Source organism: Bos indicus, chromosome 13 (genome assembly GCF_029378745.1).
Source record: "Bos indicus isolate NIAB-ARS_2022 breed Sahiwal x Tharparkar chromosome 13, NIAB-ARS_B.indTharparkar_mat_pri_1.0, whole genome shotgun sequence".
Taxonomy (NCBI): Eukaryota; Metazoa; Chordata; class Mammalia; order Artiodactyla; family Bovidae; genus Bos; species Bos indicus.
Window position 1 is genome coordinate 82,902,368 of NC_091772.1, and position 19,622 is coordinate 82,921,989.

A 19,622-nucleotide genomic window follows, 5' to 3' on the forward strand; every position below is an offset into this window, starting at 1 on the left:
CCGTGGGATTGCAAAAGACTCAGACATAACTCAGCTACTAAACAACAACAAACACACATAACACACACACACACACACACACATGCCTGGGGCTTCCCAGGTGGCATTAGTGGTAAAGAACCTGCCTGTCAATGCGGGAAATGTGAGAAACATGGGCCTGATTCTGGGGTCGGGAAGATCCCCTGGAGGAGGGCATGGCAAACCTCTCCAGTGTTCTTGCCTGGAGAATCTCCTGGACAGGGGACCCTGGTGGGTATCGTGCTTGGGGTCACAAAGAGTCGGACACGACTGACGGGGCTTAGCCGGCACGTGTGTGCGTGTGCGCGCGCGTGTGTGTGTGCGCGCCTGTGTGTGTGCCTGTGTGTGTGTGTGTGCGTGTGTGTGTGCCTGTGTGTGTGTGTGTGTGCGTGTGTGTGTGTGTGTATTCTAAAGCCCATGTACACTGTCTGCCTGTTGGTCCACCGTCTGACCCTGACAGTGAGCGCCTCCTTGCGTTTTCTACCCTGAGTGCTCCCTTGGCTCTGCTCCGTTTTCTACCCTGAGTGCTCTCTTCCATGTCTCACCCTGTTTTCTTCAGAGCACCTGACCACTAAGTTTACCTTGGATATTTACTTCTTTTCTTTACCTGCAGTTGATTAGATTTCAGTCATTGCTTACAGGAGTTTGATTACAGAAATGTCCCCGTTTTCCCCTTTCCTGGGACAGGCCCCTTGCAGGGTGGATTTGCAGCTCCTCCCCAAAGAGGCAGAATCTACCACCCCTCAGCCCCTTGCATTCAGGCTGGCCTGTGATTTGCTTTAGCCAACAGAATGCAGAAGAGCGAGAGCCGGTCGGTTCTCAGCGTGGGTCAAGGACTTTCCACTCTTCCTCCTGGGGCTCGGATTTTACTAGAACAGGTCCTGCTAAGTTGAGGATAAAAGGCTGAAAGGTTGTTGCTGAACCATGAAAGACTCTGGGATTCCTGGCCTCTGGAGAAGAAGAATACAATCCGGGGCCAGAGACGAGGCTTGATCACTCAGAGCTTTTGTGTGATAAAGTTTTATTAAAGTATAAAAGAGATAGAGACAGCTTCTGACATAGACATCGGAAGGGGGCAGAAAGAGTGCCCCCTGCTAGCCTTTAGCAATAAGTTATATAGCTACCAGCAGTCTGCTAATTAAAGAAAGGAAATGTCTCAAAACTGAGAATAGCACCAGGCCCCTCACCCACAAGATGTGTTCTGAGCTAACATTGGCACCAGCTGAGTCATCCCGGCAAGACTTATATGAATCTTGAAGAAAGGCAGATTCTCATACAAATATATAGTTTCATTAACATAGATTAGGAGAACAGTATATGAGTATAACATACTGGTTCGTCAAGTCGGTTCTGAACCTTTAGGGGGAACGGACCTGAAGACAGAGTCTAGTGGAAATACATGGTATATTACATGGCTTAAGACAAGCATTTCCATAAGAAACATGCACTGGTGAGCTCAAGGTTTGAGAAAAGTTAAGTTCAGGTGGAGCCAGGTGTCATTATGGCAACATAGAATTTTAAGGGAAACCTCCTTTTAAATTTGTATAGCGAAGGGGAAAAAAATAGAACACTAGTTTTTGTTTGCTCCTGCCGCTTAAGAAATAAAACATGTCTGACACTTGCAGCCTGTTTGCTCTGTTTGCAGACCCCTGGCCTCCCTGCCTGTTACCCTCTCAGACCACGCACAAGAGAGCCCGCTGTCCCAGGCAAGGCCCTCGTAGACTAGCCGGCAGCCGCCGACCCGACGCACCAAGGTCAGCTGAGCTGCCTTGCCGCAGGAGGCTGACTTCAGGTGTGCGGACAGCAAGCAGCCAGATGTCCTGTGGGCTCCTGAGCGGCTGCACGTGCTGTCCTTTAGGCAGCTTTCTGTGACGGTTGAGGACGACTCACAGCATCATGGTGGCAACAGACAGTAGGGCTGAGGAGGAGACGGACAGAACAGGCGCCGTCTGGAAAGCAGGACTCCATCTTGGGCCGGACTGTGGACTTTGACCTCTATGCCCAGTACCTTTGGAAACGACATTCCAACTGGAAAACCAGACCCCCTGGAAGGAAGAGCCTCAGGGCTCCCACCTACACTCTCCCTCGCCTAAAAGGATATCCTAATTATCTGTGTAACCGAATAGATTCACACATTCTATTATGCTTACTGGGGTATGACCACAGGCCTATTGATAATGGTCCGCTGTTTACCTAGGCTTAAGGCATATGAATCATGGGTTAAATTTGATTGTATCTTTCTTTTCCTTTGTTCAGACTAGTTTCAGGAAACTGGGGGAGGCGGGTTTGGGCACGTACTCTTCAGTATATAAGGTTTTCAAAAACTGGTCTGGGTCCTTGGCTAAGAGGAGACTCTGCCTTGGGCCTGCCGGTGTAATCAACTGCACTCCACGATCTGCACTGTCTTTCTGAGTGTTTCCAGGAATGTGTCGCTACAACAGATCCACCCTCTGTTCCAAGAACCAAGAGTGATGGTTGATACGTAGAAAAATATCTGGGTGAAAGAATGTTGGTAGGTGCTTGAAAGGCTGAAGAATTGAACAACAACGACAAAAACACCTCTTCATACACTAGCCCTATTACACAGAAAATATTGTATAAAAATAAGTTGGTAGATGTTTGAAAGCTGAAGAATTGAACTTAAAAGAAATTTTTTTCACACACCAGCCCAATTACCTTTTCCCAACTTGGTCTAGAACTAACCTCAGCAATGTAATAAGTTTGTTCATGCTATTAATTCAGCTCTTCTGGGCATCCACACCAATTACTGGAAAAGACAAAAACCAACATTAGAATAGACACTGCTACTAAATAAAAGGTATTCAAGTATTTATATCTACTCTGTCTCTCTGCAGAGTCTATAAATACGCCAACCCAGACAAGCTCTGTAGGTGTTACTGAGGCAGATTACAGCTGAGAGACCACTGCGGTCTTCCACTTTCCTTTGGGCAATTGATCACTCACATAGTAAGAAGAGTTCCTGGTTTTGTTTCTGCCTAATCATTTATTGTGATGTCACAGGGAAGAAAGGAAATCTTGGAAACTCTAACCAAAATCAGTTTAATTTTTCCATTATCACAGCAGGAGAGGAAGATGTGGGTATTCAGTTTTAAGGATAATCTCCTTTAAAGTGTGTGCAAAAACTAGCTAGGTCTAACTATTCGGAGCATTTGAAATGTTTTTAGATGGATTCAGGGCTACACTGGTTTCTGCCTTTAGATCATAAAGTCCTTTGGCTGCCAGCTTCCATCTCCTCTCAGCAGTTGCAAAGGTGCCGTGAGTCATTCAGGCACGTCCAACTCTCTGCGACCCCATAGGCTGTAGCCCGCCAGGCTCCTCTGTCTATTGGATTCTCCAGGCAAGGATACTGGAGTGGGTCAAAGTGTTAGCCGCTCAGTCGTATCTGACTCTTTGCGACCCCCAGGAACTGTAGCCCACCAGGCTGCTCTGTCCATGGAATTTTCCAGGCAAGAATACTGGAGTGGATTGCCATTCCCTTCTCCAGGGGATCTTTCCAACCCAGGGATCGAACCCGGGTCTCCTGCATTGCAGGCAGCTTCTTCACCGTCTGAGCCACCAAAGTGCTGAGTACTCTGCAAATTGTAGATGCCACTGACTAATTGACAGAGATTCTTGGCTTCGAACTTTACAGATGAAGTCACTGCTTAAAGATTACTGCTGTCATTTAAAAAAAGCAAAGTTAATATCTGATTTGAATGTGATTACTGTTTTAGTTAATTTCCATTTATATGCACTATTAATTAATTCAATTAAAACATTGGGCTTTTAAAAAATATTGGGCCTTTAAAAAATTGAATATTTTATACTGAAATGAGTTTCTCTGTGCATGTGCTAACAAACTTCATGCATCTATCTGTGTGTCATGAATTGTTTTTTTTTTCCCTTTCCCTTCCTCTCTCCCTCCTTACCTTTCTTTTTTGTAAATTATAGCTGATTTACAATGTTATACTAGCTTCAGGTGTACAACAGTGATTCAGAATCTTTTCTTTGTTTATTGGCTGCACTGAGTCTTTGTGCTGCACGGGCTTTTTCTTGCTGCGGCAGGCAGGGACACTCTCTAGCTGCGGCTCCTCGGCTTCTCATTGCAGTGGCTTCTCTCGTTGTGGCTCCCAGGCTCTGGAGCACTGGCTCAATGGTTGTGCGGCATGGACTCTGTTGCTTCTTGGCACCTGGGATCTTCCTGGATCAGGGATTGAACTCATGTCTCCTGCATGGGCAGGTGATTCTTTGTCACTGAGCAAGCAGGGAAGCCTTGATTCAGCAATTTTATAAATTACACTCCATTTAAAGCTATTCCCAAATAATGGCTACATTTCCCTGTGCTGCACAATATATCTTTGCTGCTTAGCTATGTTATACACAGTCGTTAGTGTGTCTTAATCCCATACCCCAATTTTGTCCCTCCCCAGTTGTCTCTGAGATAAAGTTGTGATTACAACACACGTGTTACTGCCTCTGGGCTGTTTGCAGGAAAGAGGCCCTCAGGCCAGGCGACAAAACCTCTGCCCTTTTCACAGCTGCTCTTCCCTCTACAGTCCTGTAAGCGCTTGCTCTCCTCCCGGCAAGCTCTGCTGGACTGTCTTCCCTGTGTGTCACCATCCTCGAGTCAGGACCCAGTGTTTCATTTTCAGAAAAAAAAATCTTGGATTGCGTAGCTTTCAGATTAAGGAGAAATGAATGACAAAGGTAACCATCAGTTTGGAGTATTGATGAGCCACTTTTTAAAATATGTATGTGTTACTCATAGATTATTAAGCTAAAAGTTTTACAACTGTATTTGACTGTGCTGGTCTCCATTGCTGTGTGGGCTTTCCTCTGTGGCAGAGGGCGGGCATTCCCCTCTGCCTGCAGAGCGGGGCCCTGGGCTCGCAGCTCAGTGTTTGGGGCCTGGCAGGCGAATTCTTTACCACTGAGATATTGGGAAGCCCCTGGGAAAGAAATTGTAAATTGAAATGTATTGTTTTCACCTCATAAGATACAAACTATCTTAAAATAGTAAGACTCAGTATTAACACGAGGGTGAGGCAGAAGCCACAGTCCCTGGGACCATAGTCATGAGCCCATCTGTCTGGCACTGCTCCTGATATCTCAGGGTCCCTACAGTTTTAGAAAGAAATTTCATGTGCAAGAAAACAGAGGATCAGTTAAAGGAATTATTATTCATCCAAATGATAGGATACCCGATGATCATTAAACACTGAGTTAAGGACAATATTTCATGGAAAATGTTCACAATATATCAAGTGAAAGAGCAAGCTAATAAATATAATACACATTCGATTTTCTGCAATAATGATTAAAAAGAGTGGAAGTCTACACATCAAACTTAAACCGTAACCGTTTCTAGGCAATGGCACAATGGGAAAAGCTTTGTGATTTTAGCATTTTATAGTTTTTTAAATGAACATGCACTGATTATGAAGTTGGGTGGACTGAAGCTGGGGTCTGTTATGATACTGAGGGGTGAGGTAAAGCATTGTATAAAGAACCTTCACTATATAACACCCTGGAGTATTAACAGCCATTCGTTTATTTAATCACTTAACCGTTAATTCATTTAACAAATACTTTCTACCCTTTTACTCTATGATAAGAAGGACTTCCCAGGTGGCTCAGGGGTAAAGAATCCTCCTGTCGACGCAGGAGACACGGGTTCAGTCCCTGGGTCAGGAAGATCCCCTGGAGTAGGAAACGGTAACCATCTCCAGTATTCTTGCCTGGAGAATGCCATGGACAGTGGGGCCTGGCAGGCCACAGTCCATGGGGTCTCCTACAAGTTGGCCAGGGCTTAGCAAATAAACAACAACAACAAAATCACAGTGGAGGCCACCATGGATACACAACAGCGAGCAAAACAAACTCAGTCCCCGCCCTTCTGGAGCTTGGTGGGGAAGGAAAAACAGTAAGAATCACCCAAGTACACGTATAATAATATCCATGATAAGTGCAGTGAGGGAAAGGAATAGTGCTGTGAGGGTCCATGGCAGGAAGGCAACATCCATATTAACGTTTTAAACTATTATCTAATCAGAATATACAGTGCCTCCCTGTGTGTGTATGTGTGTACGTGTGTGTATGTGTGTGTTTGTGTGTATGTGTGTATGTGTGTGTCTCTCTGTGTGTGCATGTGTGTGCATGTGTGTATATGCGTGTGTTTGTGTGTGTGTCTGTGTGTATGTGTGTATATGTGTATATATGTGTATATGTATATATATGTGTGTATGTATGTATATGTGTATGTGTCTGTGTGTGTGTCTCTGTGTGTGTATGTGTGTATATGTGTGTATGTATATGTGTGTCTGTGTGTCTGTGTGTGTATATGTGTGTGTGTGTGTGTTCGTGTGTGTATGTGTGTGTTTGTGTATGTGTGTGTCTCTGTGTGTGTATGTATGTGTGTGTATGTGTGTATGTCTCTGTGTGTGTCTGTGTTTGTGTGTCTGTGTGTATGTATGTATATGTGTATATATATGTATATGTATATATATGTATATATATATGTGTGTATGTATGTATGTGTGTGTTTGTGTCTGTGTGTGTCTCTGTGTGTGTCTGTGTGTATATGTGTGTGTGTCTGTGTGTGTTTGTGTGTGTGTCTGTGTGTATATGTGTGTGTTTGTGTGTATGTGTGTGTTTGTGTGTGTGTCTGTGTGTGTATGTGTGTATATGTGTGTTTGTGTGTGTATGTGTGTATGTGTGTGTGTCTGTGTGTGTATGTGTGTGTGTCTGTATGTGTGTACATGTGTGTGTTTGTGTGTGTGTATGTATGTGTGTGTTGTGTATTGTGTGTTGTCACCAGCATCATCTCAAGTGAATACTTCAAAACTAGGAAAGGGAAATTCTAGGAGAAAATATCTAGAAATACCAGAAGAGTCTGAAAATTCTTCAAAAGTAATACTGAAAAAAAAATACTGAACCTTTGCATAATGAATCCTGGATAATTGGCTGAAGGTGAAACCCTGAAAATTTAGAGTTTTCCACCATGCTCTTATCATTCACACATTTTCCCTCAGAAGCTGAAAGATAAATCTGAGAAGCTCTGGGTAAACACTGGCTAAGACTCCACACTTTGTGGGTGTGGGAAGGTGACATGACTTATTCCCTGTTATCATTGGGTCTCCTATTAGGCAACCTCGGCAAGGAGTCTGGATAGATGAACATGTCAGGCTGGATGCTTGGTGATAATTCAGACCGGGGTTGAGTTGAAGTCACCACCCAAACAACTGGGAGTGTACAGCCATGCACAATTCTGTTTAAACTGCAGGAAAAGGGAGAAGAGGAATAGGGTTTTGAACCCTGGCCCAGGTGGCCTTGTGGTAAAGAATCCACCTGGCGATGCAACAGATGCAAGAGACCCAGGTTTGATCCCTGGGTCAGGAAGGTCCCCTGGAGCAAGAAATGGCAACCCGCTCTGCTATTCTAGCCCGGAGAATCCCATGGACAGAGGAGCCTGCTGGGCCACAGTCCACGGGGCTTCAGAGAGTCAGACACGACTGAACACACACACACATCACTTTGTAACATGTTTATTTAGTCTCGTAAGAAAATGAAGGGGAAGCAGAAGAAACCGCTCAGCTGGCACAGGGATTTGTAGCTGGAGCGGCTCATGGTCCACTTGCCTGGGCTCTGGGATTTCTCTCTCAGCTCAGACACGCTTTCCTGATTCCCCAGTCTCCTTACAAAGCAGAGTCAGGCACTGCTTCACGTTCCAACATCAATAAAACAGGTCTAATGTTCCTAAGTCGATGAGGGCCTGATAGATCTGATGACCTTTTGTTGGACTGTCATTTACAAGTATGATTAAATTATTCTCCGTGGCTGAATTGATACCTATAGTAGATACATCTTCCTCCAGAGGCAGCAGAAAAGTCTACTGCTTTACCCTCTTGTGCACCGCAGAGATGTTTTGTAGGCAGATTACAGATTTTCAGCTTTGGACTTGAAAAGGTGACCCTAGTGATAATGACTGTTTTTTCTAATGCTATCTTTCTGCTTCAATCTGATTATCTGTATCTATAGGAGTATACCTTCAAGGGCTATGTGTTTATTTAATCTAATAGGAAAATGGAAAAAGTGACAAGAACGCGAGTCAAATTTCTTGGGCTCTTTGGGATTGGGGGCAGGAGGAGAAGGGGACGACAGAGGATGAGATGGCTGGATGGCATCACTGACTCGATGGACGTGAGTCTGAGTGAACTCCGGGAGTTGGTGATAGACAGGGAGGCCTGGTGTGTTGCGATTCATGGGGTGGCAAAGAGTCAGACACGACTGAGCGACTGAACTGAACTGAATTGAAGAAAAGTAATGAATTGACGTTTCAGAGCATTGTTTATTTGCTTTTTAAAGTGTTGTACATACATGATTTTTTTTAATCTTAACAATAACATTTGATGCATAATCTTTGGATTTAGCTTATACTGTGAAGGTCTCCTATGTATAAAATACTGTTTACATATCTTGGAATCAGCAAGTCTTTCTCTCATCAAATTTATCTTTACATGAGGAAAATGAGATGCAGGCTTTCGAGGTGTCCATATCTTGCGCCTGGAACTTAATAAGTGGTCCGTAAATACTGACCGTGTAAAACAGGAGTTCAGTCAGGGCTGCCTGTTTCCATAACCCAGGCTTTGTTCTGGGGTGTGTGTGTGCATGTGTGTTTGAGAATACTATTCAGCTACAAAAAAGAAGGAAGTCTTGCCATTTGAAAGAACATGGGTAGATCTTGAGGGCGTTATGTTAAGTGAAATGTCAGACAGAGAAGAACAAAGGCTGCATTATCTCATTTATATATGGAACTTAAACGCAAAAAGCAAACAAACTCATAGAAAAAGAGATCAGGATTGTGGTCGTCAGAGGCAGAGATGAAGAGGAAATGAATGAGGTGGTCAAAAGGTGAAAAACCTTATGGATTCAGATTTTTTTCCCCACAAGGTGTATTCTTTATCAACTCTCTCGGAGTAAATTTTGGAGAGGCTCGCTTTCTTAATTCAAATAGACGTGAAAATGCTTTTTAAAAATGAACTGTCGGTGCATGCAAACGCAAGGAAACAGTGCCAGCCATAATGATGTAGTTCAGTGGATTTTTAAAAATAATAATAGTAATAATAAAAATACAATCTTAGATAACCGGAACTTTATCAAGAAACAGAAGCTCCCTAGCCTCTCAGGAGCCCCCCACTGAGTGTCTCTAAGTCACTGCCTTCTCTTCCCGCCTGGAAGGTAACCTTCATCCTGACCTTTTTTTTTTTTTGCACGTGGAATTTGTCATTGCGGCATGTAGAATCCTTAGTTTCTGCGTGTGGGATCTAGTCCCCGACCAGGGATCAGACTCTGCCCCCTGCACTGGGAGTGTGGAGTCGTAGCCCCTGGACCACGGGGGCGGCCCTGTCCTGAGTTTTTACCCCAGATTTTAGTTTCCTGCGTTTGAACTTCAAGTTAATTTTAGAAAACAGTAATTCCCTCTTTTTCCAGGGAAGGAAATTCTACTCTTCAGGAAGGTTGCTTTACCTAATACTGCTATCACGGTCAACTTCCAAAATGAAGATGGAACCGTCCAATGTTTGACAGATGTCGAGGCTGATGCCCCACCCCCACACCAAAAGGGTGATGTAAAGAGGGCTTCCTAGGTGGTGCAGGGATAAAGAATCCACCTGCCAGTGCAGGAGGCGCAGGAGACTTGGGTTCAACCCCTGGGTTGGAAAGATCCGCGGAGGAAATGGCAACCCACTCCAGGATTCTTGCCTAGAGAATCCCATGGACAGAGGAGCCTGGTGGGCTACAGTCTGTAGGGCCACACAGAGTCAGACATGGCTGAAGCAACTTAGCCCACACACAGATACATACACATTGTCAAGATCCGAACATGTATGTCCCTCCAAAAGTCATATATTGAAACCTAACCCCCAAGGTGTGGCTTGGGAAGTGAGTTAGTGAAGAGACAGAGCCCTCATGAATGGGTTAGTGCCTTTATAAAAGCAGTCCAACACACTCCCCTTGCCTTTTCCACTGTGTGAGTTTTCAGCAAAGAAATGGTCATCTAGGAAGTGGGCTCTCACCATACATTGAATCTGCCAGTCCTTCATCTCAGACTTCCCAGCCACCAAGAAACATAATTTATCCAATCCGTGGTGTCTTATCTCTTTGCCTTTTCACACTGTTCATGGGGTTCTCAAGGCACGAATGCTAAAGTGGTTTGCCAGTCCCTTCTCCAGCGGAGGTCACATGGCATGGCTCACAGTTTCATTGAGTTACTCAAGGTTGTGATCCTGATGCTGCGAAAGATTGAGGGCAGGAGAAGGGGACGACAGAGGATAACATGGCTGGATGGTTTCAGCGACTCAATGGACACGAGTCTGATCAAATTCCAGGAGACAGGAAGGACAGGGAAGCGGGTGTATTGCAGGCCATGGGGTCGCAAAGAGCTGGACACAACTGAGCAGCCGAACAACAAGAGTCTGGGCTAACTTGTCATAGCAGCCAGAACAGAACAATACGCCATATTGTTACATGTTGGTTTTATGTAAGCTCTCAAACCAGTTAATTACACTTAGGGTCGAGTCAGTGGCCCGAAAGCTAAAACACAATCTTTATTCAAGAAAATACATTCACTGACTTCTTTTCTCTCAACCCTGAAACTTTTCAGTCAATTACATTTGGTCATGAAAAAAATGATAACAGCATTAAGGATAACCTAAAAATTTTAGCCAAAGAAATACTGGGATCATTAGATTATTACTATTGGCCACATGCTGGGGCATGTGGGATCTTAATTCCAGACCAGGGATTGAGCTTGTGCCCCTGCATTGAAAAGCAAAGTCTTGACCACTGGACTGCAGGGGCAGTTCCTGGAATCATTACACTAGTAATGTTGATACCCTCAGAAATTCATTTGGCAGTCAAAATGTCTCTAAAAGGATTAAGTAAACTTTTAAATACCTGTTACTTTACCATTGAAAGAAATGCATCGTGTGTATTTCACAAGGTACCCCTGAGGTGCAGATTATTTCAGCTGATAGTTTCTGAGAGCAAAAATAATAATAATAATAAAGGATTTTTCCTGCCTTTTCATTCAGAGGTCTTAGAGAAAAATTAATTGGGGAGTTTTAATTATTGTACTTTGGCTTTAGAGTTCTCTAATTGTAATTAATCAGAGAATAAACACCTTTTATACAATTTTCGCTTCCACAGTCATGTCCCAAATACCTTTGATTTTTCATGGGTTTGCCAGTGAACGTTCATTCTTCTTGTCAAGGAACCCACTCTCATAGCAGCAATTCATCTTACCCTGGTGGCCTCCTGATCACAGCAAGCAATGTGAATTCAGTGTTTCAAAGTGATTTTTTACATGGAAAAAGAAAATACACACGTTAACCCTAAATGACATTGTCAGCTGTCAACCTATCAATGATTGGCATATTTCACTCGCTCAAATTCAAAAAGCTGTTTTGCAATGTCTGAAAATTGATTCTGGAGAGTGCATATGCTGTGAGCCTACTTATTCTTCCAACGATGACACCACTCTGTCCAGAGACGTGATTCTGTCCGTGCACAAGTATGTACTTGCATCTGTACCTGTCTCTGTTGACATAACTATAGGAAGAGCTGTGAGCCGCTCTCCTGGGGATAGGATTAGAAGAGACTCACTGTTACTTTTATATCTCCGTATTGTTTTACAAACTCACGATCAGGTTTATTAGGTATAAGTCTCAGGCTGTAAACTGAAGTGTACAAAACACATCTTTTCTCAGTGTGATTTTCCCCATTTTAATTTTTTTAACTTTTTGTTTGTGTTGGGGAAAGCCAGTTAACAACGTGGCGATAGTTTCCGGTGGACAATGAAGGGACTCAGCCGTACGTATACGCGTAGCCACGTGTGCCGTCATTAGGTCACGTCCGATTCTTTGCGAACCTGTGGACTATGTACCCTGCCAAATCCTCTGTCCGTGGGATTTTTCCAGGCAAGAATGGTGGTCATTTCCTCCTCCAGGGGATCTTCCCAACCCAGGAATCGAATCTGTATCTCTGAGTCCCCCACATTGCAGGTGGATTCTTTACCACTGAGACTTGGGAAGCCCCATATGCATGTATCCATTCTCGCCTTAACTCCCCTCCCATCGAGGACATCACATAACATGGAGCAGAGTTCCGTGTGCTGCGCAGTAGGCCCTTGTTGACTATCCATTTTAAGTCCAGCACCGTGTACTGCAAGAGGCCACACCATCACATGTAGTGTTGACTCAGCGGCAGGAAAGGCAGCAATCTAGATTTTCACATTTTCTTCCTGTTACCGTGGAGTCTGCAGACGCCGTTGTTCCCGTTTGGTTTTCATCTGCTGGTCCATGGAATCAGCTGCATCCTCCTCTTCCTGACTGAGAGGGCTCATCACACCCTCTAGATGTCCTTAGACCAAGTTTTTTCCTGCTCCTAGACATGCGGGAAGCACTTCCCATGTCCGGTGCTGTTGTAACTAGCAGAAAACTCTGTGGGGCTCACCTGCCCAAACACACGAAGATACCAAATAAGCAGGATTAAATCAGACAGTAATCACAATGGCAAGGATGTTAAAACTGGATATGAGAATAGGAAGTTCCTGGGTGGAGCACCTGTGTCAGGGGGGCAGTCGAGGACGGCTTCTTGGAAGTGCTGCTATTGAGTTGACGTGCATACTGCTGTCTCCACGATAAGATTGTAAACTTAAGGTAGGACACGAACAGATTCACGGACGATGTCAAAAACCTGGCATGAAAGGATACAAAATGGTCCAGCTGGTGTCCAGAAGCAGAAGCTCATCAGGCCGCGCCCCTGGGCATGGGCTCCTGGGAGGAATTAATCCCATTATTTCTCTATCCTGTTAGGGTCCATGCCTTTCAGGACTCAACCTCCATAGATAAAGTCTAAGAGCACAGGCTGGGTCACGTGCTCCCCAATGCTTAGGGAAGATGGAGACATCTTTATGTCTAATTTCACCAATAATTCTCCAAAAAGAAGTTGCCCTGTAAGTTATGCCACCAAAAATGGTGAGTGTGCGATGGACATCACTGCAGGTTTTCACCATCTTCTCAGTATCTGCAGCAAGGCTCCCACTACAGCTTCACTTAGTATATTCCATCTTGAGAAGGAAATCTGTCTTTTCGTGTAGTGATTGGCTCAAGAAGTTTCTTCCCTAGAATGGACTAATATCAAATTATTGCCTGGCCTTCCCCAAATCTTGTTTAAGAAGGTTGGCAAGTAGAATTAAAAATAATAAAAAATGAGGCAGACATCTTGATCCACTCCAAGGAGGTTTATCTCCAAAACTATCTGAAGTCCTTCCCGTGGCATAGTAGACGCCTAGTGAGCTTAACGCTGAGACAGACATGGAGTTGGAAGGAAAAGACGGGGTCTGGCTTTTGTCTTTATTCGTCACTAATAATATGGTTTGGGATACTTATTAATGCCACTAAAGCCTCTTTCTTCCTCTTTTAAGCAGGAAAATAATACCACAACATGGGTTTTCATGAGAGCAAATAATGTAAGGTCTGCAAGAAGGAAGCACTTAATTAAATGCACGTCCCCTCGTGCTAATGACTAACACCAGTGTTTTGAAACCAACTCTTTCCACCAACTTAGCATTTGTACCAAAGAAAACTGATCACAGTGGGGTTTAAAAGCATGGAGATGCTCTAAACTGTGACTCTATTCATTGAGCTCCTTCCCGACCTTAAAGTTATCTTTTACCTTCTACAAGCTTATATTTGCTCGTATTGTTATGAGACTGCATTTTACAAATTTTGTTATGCTTACATGTTAGTTTTATGTTAGGTGGCTCAAGCAGATTAAACTGGATTTACAACCATCTCAAGCAGCCCCGATAAGGCCAGTAATCGTGTATAACATCTACAGTCTCTGCATAGCACTGGCCTATTTGCTAGAGGAATTTAGACCTTCTCAACACTTTCCATTTTGCATTCCATCCGGCTTTACCTTGACACATTCCTCTGTTCCAAAAGCCTCCTTGTAGTTTATTTTCCAAAATCAACATATCGTCTAAAAGCTATAAGGCTCTTTAGGTTTGGCAGGAAGTCTTATCATTGGACAAGCTTTTGATGCAATTGTATTGTTGGCTGGAAACTTGAGTACCTCTCCTTATTTCAGTGGAGTGCAGCATAAAGGATGGCTTGGAGTCCAGGGGAATATAATCAGATAGGAACTGAAGTCAGAGGATTTACCCCACCCATCAGCTTCGCCTCTGTGATTTACATTAATATTAAAGGTCAGATCGAATGTTCCACACACCCTGAGGCTCTGTACCTCACACCACTAGGGAGTAGAAATCTGCATTATTATGCAGGCTTGATTTTAGACACCGAGGCTTTTTAAAAATAATTTTATTTTCGGCTGTGCAGGGTCTTGCTGCCGAACGGGCTTTTCTCTCACTGTGGTAAGTGGGCTTCTCATTTCGGGGGCTCAGCTGGTTGCAGAGCAGGAGCTGGATCTGGGGCACGCAGGTTTCAGCAGCTGCACCGGGTGGGCTCTGCAGCTGTGGTTCCTGGTCTGGAGAGCACAGGCTCAATGGTTGTGGCGCACGCACTTCCTTGCTCTGCAGCACGTGGAATCTTCCAGAACCAGGGATCAAACCCAAGTGGATTCTATACCAGGAACCACTAGGGAAGCCCAGTGAGGACTTTTTTTAAAGAACAATTTAAAGTCAAATCTTGCTTAAGCAGTTGCTTAAATTTAGGGCTGACTGTGTTGTTTCATGAAACCACAGAGACAGAAGACAGCAAGAAACAATGAAAATTTAAGAAAGAGGCAGATGTCAAGGTCTGTAATGATTATAGGTATGTATTTTTCAGTCCTAAAATGTATAAGAATTGGATCTTAAACCAAGGTTTAACATAGCTTCTTCCTCTATGAAATAAATTGCTGTTGTTCAGTCACTCAGTCATGTCCAACTCTTTGTGACCCCTTGGACTGCAGCACGCCAGGCTTCCCTGTCCTTCACTATCTCCCAGAGTTTGCCCAAACTCATGTCCATTGAGTCAATGATGTATACCATCCAACCATCTCATCCTCTGTCACCTCCTTCTCCAAAAATCCTTCCCTTAATCTTTCCTAGCATCGGGGTCTGAAATAAATAAGTTCACAGGAAAGACAACAAAATCCATAGCATAATAATTGTATTGAGTAGCCGTCGCTGGAGAGGGCGTGGCCGAGCCCGGGAGTCAGGCCCCACGTCCAGGGTGGGGCTCAGGCGTCTCCTTGTGTGACGTTTCACCATGCTAGGCCCTCCCGCGATCACGCCTTGTTCCTTAAACGCTTGTTGCTGTGAGTTTCCCATGTGACTGTGGGTTTAAAAGGATTTAGAATACTCAAGCTTCGAAAGTCAAGCAGTTTCTTGGCTGAAGTTAGGCTGATTTTTATTTTTTTTAAACAAAGAAGCCAAGGTCGGGGAATTGAATATCCTTCCTGTCGGTATCTATTACCGACGGAATCAGTTGCCAAGGCAAGGAGGGCTGTTTCTACACTGGCAGGGAAAATTATGTAAAACTGTCTTGATTGTTGTTAAAGTTCTCCAGTACAAGAAAGGTGATCATAATTAGTTTCTTTTTCTTCAACAATGAGTCTTGTTGCTTGTATTCTTTTAAGAATTTGTTTTATTTTGCCGGGTTCTATAGCCAGTTATTCATATGCATTTTAAATCTATTCACGCCGTTGTGCCAGGTCTGAGTTGTGCCGTGCGAGCTCTGAGTCGTGTTATATGAATTCTTAGTTATGTGGGCTCCAGTTCCCTGTCCAGGGATCGAACCCGGGCCCCCTGCATTGGGAGCAGAGTCCTAGCCACTGGACCACCAGGGGAGTCCCCATCAAGTCTTTATTTAGGTTATCAGGGCTTTCATATATACAGCAATATATTTCTCATGTTTATTTTTATATAGTTTTACTGGTAAACCAGTTTAATCACATCAGTGACTCTAAGGTTTAATATCACCCGTGCATCTGCAATGGATCTTTATGTATATATAAATTGTATTGGTGTTTCTGGTGATGCTGGATCTCTGTTGTTGCTACGTGGACTTTCTCCGGTTGCAGAGAGCAGGGCTAGCCCCCAGGGCTGCCGTGTTCGGGCTTCCCACTGTGGTGGCTTCTCTTCTTAGGGAGCACGGGCTCCAGGCGTGTGGGCCTCAGTGGTTTTCGCTCACAGGCTTTAGAGCACAGCTTCGATAGTTGCAGCAAAAGGGCTTAGTTGCTCTGCAACCTGTGAGATCCTCCCGGATCAGGGGTCAAACCCGTGTCTCTTGCGTTGGCAGGTGGATTCCTCCCCGCCGAGCCACCAGGGAAGCCCCTGCAATGGATCTTTATTGAAGGGCTGGGAGGAACTCAAAAGTTTTCTCCTCAAAGTTGGAGGTCAAGATTAGAGAAGAACATAATTGCAGTAGGAAAAAAACAACAAGGTATTCCTCTTGTTTCAGAATCTACCTTCCCCTTTAAATGTATAGGGGCAGAGAATCAGAGTGATATAATGGAGAAATAAAAAACCCCTTTCCATGTGGAATAACCAGGATTCTACCCATGATGAGCATCTGCAAAACTGCAGGCAGACACCAACCTGAAGTTATGGCTGCAAATAAATGAAATCTGTTGAGGTGGTTTTCTCTCTTTCCTTGGGAGATTTTCTAAGGTGACAGCCACAGAGAATATGGCTCTTCGATGCAGTTAAGCCGTGACAGAGCTAATATTCATTGTTTCAAGGCAGCATCAATGCCACTTTGATTGGGCTGTTTATTTTTAAGGCCACTGTCTTTTGGATCTGGATTGGCTACTGAATCACCCCTTTATTATTGACTTGGGTATTGTTATGGAGCTGATAAAAATGTTTGGGTTGGTTACAAGTTCCAGAGAGCTCCAAGCAGCCTCCAGCGCGATTCTGTGTGCTCTTTGGAGTCATTCATTTTCTGAGTGTCAGGATGCGAAAAGACTTCTCTGAATAGAATTGAAAATCGTTTGTGCCTAAGGACCTAGGCTATTTTTTCTATTGCACACTGTTGTTTAAAGCCTTCAGTAGTTTTTTAACGAGATTTTTTTTTTACAAGAAGAAAATGCATTCATCACTTCAGAAAAATAATTGATAAGGAAAACATTTTGACACATCTTGAAAGCATCACAAATGATGAGCGAGGTCTTGATTAAGAGTCCTCCAGTTTCTGTTTGTTTTCCACACTGAGCTACAGAAGACCAACTAGCTTGCTTGTGTAGCTGGTGCCATCCTTGACTTTTCTTTTGTGTTTTTCAGGCAATGAAATTCAACATATACTTATCTAGTATCCCTCCCTCCACTAAACACTATCTACCTATATGTTTTAAACCAAAACGTTAAATGAATCTTTATTCATCCTGTGCAAACTCCCTTCCACACACAAAGGGGAAATTTGTATTTTAAAAGGAAGGATCCTTTTAAAATACAAATCCACTGAAGCCACTACTCTACTCAAAACCATGTAATTAATGGAACCTCATGATGATGGACTGTGTCCAAGGTGTGCGTGCATGCGTGAGCGTGTGAGCTCAGTCACTCAGTCGTGGCTGACTCTTTGTGACCCCATGGACCGCAGCCCGCCAGGCTTCTCTGTCCATGGGATTTTCAAGGTAAGAATACTGGAGTGGGGTGCCATTTCCTTCTCCAGGGGGTCTTTCTGACCCAGGGATTGAACCTGGGTCTTCTGGGCCTCTTGCAATACATCAGAGTAATTGCTGCTCTACTTCATGAATTTGTTGGCGGATAAATGAATTAATTCATGCAAAGTACTTCAAAATGGATCTGATACCCAGGAAACACAGAATAAACATCCGTTTAGACTCAGTGCTATTAACAATGATTCCCGCGTAAACAAGTTCTCATAGTCATTTTAGATATTACTTTTAGCTATTCATTTAATAAAATGTCTATTTTAAAAAGACATTTAAATATGAAAAAAATAGACATTTTATTAAATGAATGCTAAATACTGAAGACGTGAAGATAAATACTATCATCTCTCTCCTCAGGAAGAGAGGAGTGTAATGTACAAATGATTATAAATGTAACTGGAAAAAGTACTGCAACATCTGAAGCCCACCTGAATTGTTACTTTTTTGACTGTGCTCTGTCTTCGCGGCTGTGTGCGGGCGCTTCTCCAGCTGCTGAGGGCAGGGGGCGCTCTCCAGCTGCGCGCTGCGGGCTTCTCGTCGCAGTGGCGTCTTCCGTTGCAGAGCACGGGCTCCGGGCGTGTGGGCCTCAGTTGCTGCACCACCAGGCTCCGCAGGGCCGTGCGCAGCCCTAGACAGTCGGACTTCAGTGACTGTGGCGCCCGGCGCAGCTGCTCCATGGCACGCGAGACCTTCCCGGACCAAGGATTGAACCCGTGTGCCCTGCATTGGCAGGTGGATTCTTATCCATTGTACCACCCAGGAAGTCCTTTCAGTTAATTTTAAAACATGATTTAGCTCGCTCACAATAGACTCATTCATAGTGACTCCATTTTATTTTTTTACATAAGTAACAAATTTATTTTAAAACAAAATAATCAAATAATGTATGATAGCAAATATTTTAGAGAAGACTTGGATGCAGAAACAATAGATAACTCAGAAAGGTGCATCTCAGCCTATGTGGAAAATGAAATGTCAACGTTAAGAATGAAGTGTGACATTGATAAATTAATTTTTAAATCGGTAAGAAAACCAATAGATGGAACTAAATTGTAGTTGACAAAGATGTCATTATTATTTTATAGCCATGTTTACTTCTAAACTCATGCAGAAATTAAAGGATAATAGACTACGGATCTATAACTAACATCATTGAATAGAAAGGAGGAATAATTGGTATAAAAAACTGAATTAAGGGACTTAAATTCAGGTTAAATTCTCTACTCAGCTTCTGGACCTCAGGGAGCAACTGAAGGCTGGGTGGCTCTCCATCAAAGAGGGATCAGGGTTTCGCGGGGCGGGGAGCCGGGGTGCGCGCCCCTGAGGCTCCGTGGGGCGGGGAGCCGGGGTGCGCGCCCCTGAGGCTCACGCACAAGGCCGCGGGCGGCATCCCGGCCGAAACTGGAGGCGAGGGTAGTGCCGGTTTCTGTGCCTCCGTGATGCGTGGGCTCATTGGTGCAATCCCAAAGGCCATCCGAATGGTCGTCACCGAGAGTTGTTTGCAAACCTTGTGATGTGTTAGCCAAGGCCATAGGTAAAGAAAGACATAGGGAAGAAAAAAAATAGAATGAAGTAAGATATAAGACAAAATAAAAACTAAAGTCAAGAGAGGGCAAGCAAGGTGGAAGCCAGAGGGGAGCGGGGCACTCCCTCCAGATGCCTGTCTCCTCGTCCTCTTCATTGGCTTTAGCAGGCACCCCTCAATGGACGGACAGAGTCACTTGTCCTTAGACCACGGAATGCCATCTACCCCAGGACTGCTGAAGGCCATCTCCAAAGAGGATTAGTCACAGGTGCAAAATTCCTCCAAGACAGTGTGGATGTTGAGAACGGAAATCTCGACATCCACACGGAGCAGGGGTTCCCTTAAGGCACCGGGCCTTGACTTCTATTTTCTAACATAATTCACATTTAGAGTT